This window comes from Phascolarctos cinereus, unplaced genomic scaffold, assembly GCF_003287225.1.
Source record: "Phascolarctos cinereus isolate Bilbo 61053 unplaced genomic scaffold, phaCin_HiC Scaffold_4;HRSCAF=312, whole genome shotgun sequence".
Lineage (NCBI taxonomy): Eukaryota > Metazoa > Chordata > Mammalia > Diprotodontia > Phascolarctidae > Phascolarctos > Phascolarctos cinereus.
In genome coordinates, this window is record NW_027555847.1 from 703,173,973 (window position 1) to 703,180,050 (window position 6,078).

The following is a 6,078-nucleotide window of genomic DNA, read 5'->3' on the forward strand; positions in this document are numbered from 1 at the left end:
TTTGCCTATACAGTGTGTGTGTGTGTGTGTGTGTGTGTGTGTGTGTGTGTGTGAGAGAGAGAGAGAGAGAGAGAGAGAGAGAGAGAGAGAGAGACAGACAGACAGACAGACAGACAGGCAGACAGACAGAAGAGGAGAAAGAGAGAAATAAATGAATGAGCAGATAAATGGATAGATAGAGAGACAGATAAATAGATGGATATAGAGACAGACAGAAGGATGGACAGATGGGTGGATGGATGGATGGATGGATGCATGGATGGATGAATATAAGGATGGATGGGTAAGTAAATGGAGAGAGGGAAAGAGAGGGATGCGTAGATACAAAGATGGACAGATAGATTGTTGAATAAATTAATGAATAGTATAAGGAGTGAAATGATTTGGTGATATTCACAATTGGTGATATTCACAATTTGGTGATATTTACAAGGTTTAGATATTTATATGTACTTCATAGAGTAATGCCATACCCACTAAAGCTTTGTTGATAGAACATAGAGAATGCTTTCAAATAATCTTGGATTTCCCTTGTAAGAGAGGTGATCATGAGTGTCCCTGATTAATCATCTTGAATTTCCTGTCTTCTCACAGTGGCACTAGTGTTTATGTCCCCATAAAATAGAGAGGCTTCCCTTAGCTGCTTCTGACATTTCATTCTCTGCAATTGCATTTAGTTGCAGGGAGAGCAGGGAAAAGAATTTGTCAAGTTGATGAAGGACTGCTGTGACTACTTCTTTTATATGAACTTATATTTGTATATTGTTTTAAGGTTTACAAGGTTTTTCAGGCCTGACACTTTTATAAAGTATGTAATATAAGGATTATAATTCCCATTTTCCAGAGGAAGAAACTGAGGAAGAGGCTTAATATGACATTCCATGGAATCACATAGATTTGGACAGCTGGGTAGTGTAATGAATAGAGTGCTGGACTTGGACTTTGGAGTCATGCTTGCTTTTTTTTTTAATGTTATACCATTCATCACATTCATCATCTCTTACAAAATTGTAATATTCCATTACATTCATGTACTACAGTGTGTTTAGCCATTTCCCAGTTGATAGTCATCAACTTTATTTCCAATTCTTCTCAATCACACACACACAAAAATGCTATTATAAATATTTTGATGTATATGAAGACTTTTTCTTATTAATGGCCTCCTTGGGAGGCCAAACCTAGTAGTGGAATCTCTGGGTCAAAGGCTATGGACATTTTAGTTGCCATATTTGTGTAATTCCAAGTTGCTTCCCAAAATGGTTGTACTGATTCATAGATCCACCGTCTATGTGTGCTTATTTTACTATCACCACCACTCAGCATTGACTACTCCCTTTTTTTTCATCTTTGTCAAATTCTAGAGTGTGAGGTTAAAACCTCAGAGCTGTTTTGATTGTATTTTTTTTTATTATTAGTGATTTGGATCATTCTTTCTTATACTTAGTTGTAAATTATTGGCAATTCTTCTTTGGAAAGTGTTTATTCATACCCCTCAGTCATTTATCTACTGGGGAATGGCTTTGGTTATATGCATATAAATATATGTATGTACACACATTTAGATTGTTTATTATACTGGATAGCAAACTTTTATCAGAGATATTTGATTCTAAGAGTTTTTCCATTCAACCGTCTTATCAACTAAGTGCATTGATTTTGCTTGTGCAGAAACTTTTTCAGTTTCATATAATCAAAGTTATTTATTTTACCTTTTGTAGTTACCTCTATCTTCTTAGGTTAAGAATATATCTCGTATCCATAGCAATGAAAGAAATAGTCTGTTTCTCCTAGGTTTTTTTAATGCTCTGATGCTTAATAATGATGCCACATATCTATTTAGAATATTATAGAATATGGTGTAAGGTGTTGATCTAAGGCTAGAATTTTTTTTTATCAACTAGGGAGTTTTTTCTAAGTAATTTATGTATTCTAATTTATTTACCACTAGATTGTGGAATTCCATTCTTTCTGACTCTCCTTATCTAGTCTATTCCATAGATCTACTGCTCTTGTTTCTAATCCAACACCAGTTAGTTTTGATAATTGCTGTTTTAGATATAGTTTGAGTTCTGGAAAGGCTGTTCTCCCTTCATTCCTGTTTCTTTTTATTATTTTCCTTTATATTCTAGATCTTTTACCCTTCAAATAATTTTTTATTATATTTTATTGAGTTCTATAAAGTATCCCTTTGATACTTTGATTGGCATAGCATTAAAACTATAAATCACTTTCATAGTATTGTCATTTTTAAAAATTGTCATCATGTCAACCATAACCTCTTAATATTCTTCCTGCTATTTAAAAGTTGTTCTTCCATTTTTGCCTCTCGGATTTTGTTATTATTATGTAGAAAATCTGTTATTTTTGAGGTTTGGTTCTGTAGCCTGAAACTTTGCTGAAACTATTGTTTGATTACTATCTTTAAAAGTTCCCTAGGATTTTCTCAGTAAAACATCATGTTGTCAACAAATAAGCCCTTGATTTTTTTCTCTAATTTAATTGCTATTTTTAGCATTTCCAGAGCTATATAAAGTAATGGAGTAGAGTGGACATCTTTAGTTTACTCCAGGATTTATTGGGAAGACTTTTAGTATATTCCCATTGCATATGACACACGCTTTTGGTTTTTGACAAATCTATAAAAGAGTGCCTTTATGCTAATACTTTGTAGAGCTTTTGTTTGTTTGTTTGTTTGTTTTTACCATAAACAAGTGTTATATTCTGTCAAGAGATTTTTCCACATGTGTTGAGATAATTATGTAGTTTGGAATATTTTTGTTTTTCATATGATTAACTATGTTGATTGCTTTACAAATGTTGAGTCATATTCACATCCCTAGCATAAGTCCAATTTGATTATAATAATGATTTGTTGAATGAATTGCTCAATATAGTTTGCTTGTTTAGAGATCATGTTTTCTTTTAACATTATTACTTTTGGGGGGCAGCTAGGTTGACACATAACACTCACTAGCTGTGTGACTCTGGGCAAGTCACTTAACCCCAATTGCCTCACCAAAAACAACAACCAAAAAAAAATTATTACTTTTTGCTTTTCTTCTCTCAGATTGTCTTTCACTTCTGCTTATGTATATTCCTAACCCATTATTCTCTTTGGTTTCCTTGGTTAAGTTTTCCACTGTGGATTCAAATGTTTCCATTCTGTGGATTATTTCTTCCCTGCAGACATATATTCTACTTTCATAATTCTTTTTTCTGTCTTAAACCATTCAAGAGCATTCTACTAAAGCTCCATTCTGTTTTAAGAAACTACAGGATCCTCTTTCTCATGAAGTGTGGATACATTTTTCTTTATCTTGCAATATTTATTCCTGTATGTTTGAATTTGTTTAGATGATCTGGAAAACATCTGTCCTTCTATTAATTATGTCTTCTCTTTAGGTTTATCTGTTTCAGCTCTAGCTCTTTAACTGAGTTTTCTTCCTTCTGAATTCTTTGGTTATTACATTCTTTCCCCTTTTTATTTCCTTATTACTCATTTTCTGACTTCTCTTCCCCTTTGATGGTAGTATCTTTGGGGACTATATCTTAAAGCTTTCTCAGTCTTTTCCCACACTTGGGAATTGACTTTTCACCAAGCTCAACTTCTGCCTCAACTGAATTCTATGAGGATAGAACCCAGATGGATATCAGTTCCCTTTGAGTCAGTGCCTAGTGGATACACAAACACACTAAAATCTTGCCCCAGTTTCCTCTGATCCTTAGTTTTCTGGCCATGTAATGTTACCACACTTCAGTCCCACCCACAGCAAATTAAACTGCTTTTTGGTTTTCTACTACATAAGGAAGAACAGTTGAAGGATACAGTAGGTTCTGTTGCAATGGTGTGGGTTGGTTTGTACAGCCCTGCCAAAGCATTGTGTCTGTTAGAGGAAAGATGGTACTGAGTAAGTGCTTTTGGGATTAGCCTTCTCTGCTGCTAGATCATTAGGCTCTTGGTGTCTTAGATCATGGAGACAGATGAAATTCCTTTATCTCAAGCACATGATTCTTATTTTGGAGAGGTTGGAGAGGTCATGAGGATCAGAGAAAGAGTCTAGTTCTCCATCTTGCTGGCTACATGACCCCTGTCCGGTGTTCCAGTGATCTCTTAATTGCCAAATCAAACATCCTCAATCCTCAATCCTCATGCTTCTTGACCTCTCTGTACTAATACTGTCAATCCCCCTCATCTCTTTGATATTATCTTCTCTTTAGTTTTTTCCAACATTGTTCCCTCCTGTTCATCTCTTACTTGTCTGACCACTCCTCAATCTCTTTTGTTGTGCCTTCATCCAAATCATGCCCACTAACCCTAAAAGTCCTCCAAGGCTCTCCCTGGATCTTCTTCTCTTCTCTCTCTCTATTATTTCACTTGGTGATCTCATCATCTTCAATGGATTCAATTATCATCTCTATGCAGATGATTCTCAATTCTCTCTGTCTAGACCTAACCTCTCTCCACTGTCACATCTCTATTGGACATCTTGAAGTGGATATCCCATAGACGTTTGAAATTCAACATGCCCAAAACTGAACTCATTCTCTTCTCCTTCCTTCCAAAAATCCTCCCTTCTTCCTAACTTCTCTATCACTATTAAGAGCACCACCATCCTCCCTATTACAACCTAGGTGTCATCTTCTACTTCTCACTCTCACTCCAATATCCAACTAATTTGCAAGATCCTGTGAATTCTGTCTTTGTAATATGTCCTTTTCCTCTGTGACACTGCCATCACCCTGGTGCAGTCCCTCTTACCTCATACTGGTACTATTTCAATAGTTGATTGGTTTTTGTCCCCGACTCAAGTCTCTCCCCACTTCAGTCCATCATCTACTCAGCTGTCAAATTTATCTTCCTGAACATATCACCCTTCCTACTCAATATGTTCCAATACATCACTATTACCTCAAGGATCAACTATAAAATCTTGTACTGAAATTTTAAAGCCCTTTATAATTTGGTCCCCTCCTACTTTTCTAGTCTCCTTACGTCTCCCTCCTCTCTGCCTTCTCTATGATCTTCCTTGTGGTTCCTTGAACAAGACACTCTATCTCCAGACTTCAGTCATTTTTGTAGGATGAACTCCATGCCTAGAACATTCTTTCTCTTCATCTCTGCATCTAAGTTCCCTTAAATTCCTTTGAGAATCAACTCCCATTCCACCTTCTTCAGGAAGCCTTTCTTGGTCCCCCTTAATGGTAGTGATCCCCTTGGAGATTACCCCCAACTTGCCCTGTCTATGTCTTATTTGTACGTTGCTTCTCCCATTAGACTTTGAGTTTCTTGAGAGCAGACATAGGTTTGTTTATTTGTTTGTTTATCTTTCTGCATCTCCCCAGCACTTAACAAAGTGCCTAGAACATAGTAAGCATTTAACAAATGCTTATTGATAACCTGAAAATATAAAGCACTTTGCAAACTTTAGAGTGCCATATGAATGCAAGCTATTATCACAAAGTAATAATAATTGTATTTTTAACTTTTTTTTTGACTAGGCAATGGGGCTAAGTGACTTGTCCAGGGTCACACAGCTAGTAAGTGACAAGTGTCTGAGGTCGGATTTGAACTCAGGTCCTCCTGACCCTAGGGCCAGTGCTCTATCCACTGCACCACCTAGATGCCCCTATAATAATTGTATTTCGTCCGGGGCTGTTTAACACTTTTATTAATGACTTGGATAAAGCCATAGATGGTATGCATAGATAGCATAGTTGGAACTCCCATGATCTGGGAAATAGGAGTAAAAATTTTTGGCCCTCCTTTCATGTGAGAAAAGAAATCTGATTTTTTTTTTCTTTTATGGGGTGTTTACAGTACTTTATTGTAAAACTTGGTTTAAGTATTTGGTCATAGGCTCTGTGTGGTCTGCTAGCTTTCATTGTCTGTGGCTTCTACAAAACTCCCCCAAAATTCTCATTTAATTGTGGGGACTGGTAGGACGTTGAGGACCACAGGCTGTTCATGAGACTCCACTGTTGGGTGAAGGCCCCTCTCGGGTATTAGTACATGCGCAGAATATCCTGGCTCGGTTCTCCCTCCACGGACCTTGCACCCCCAATCAGCAGAACTCT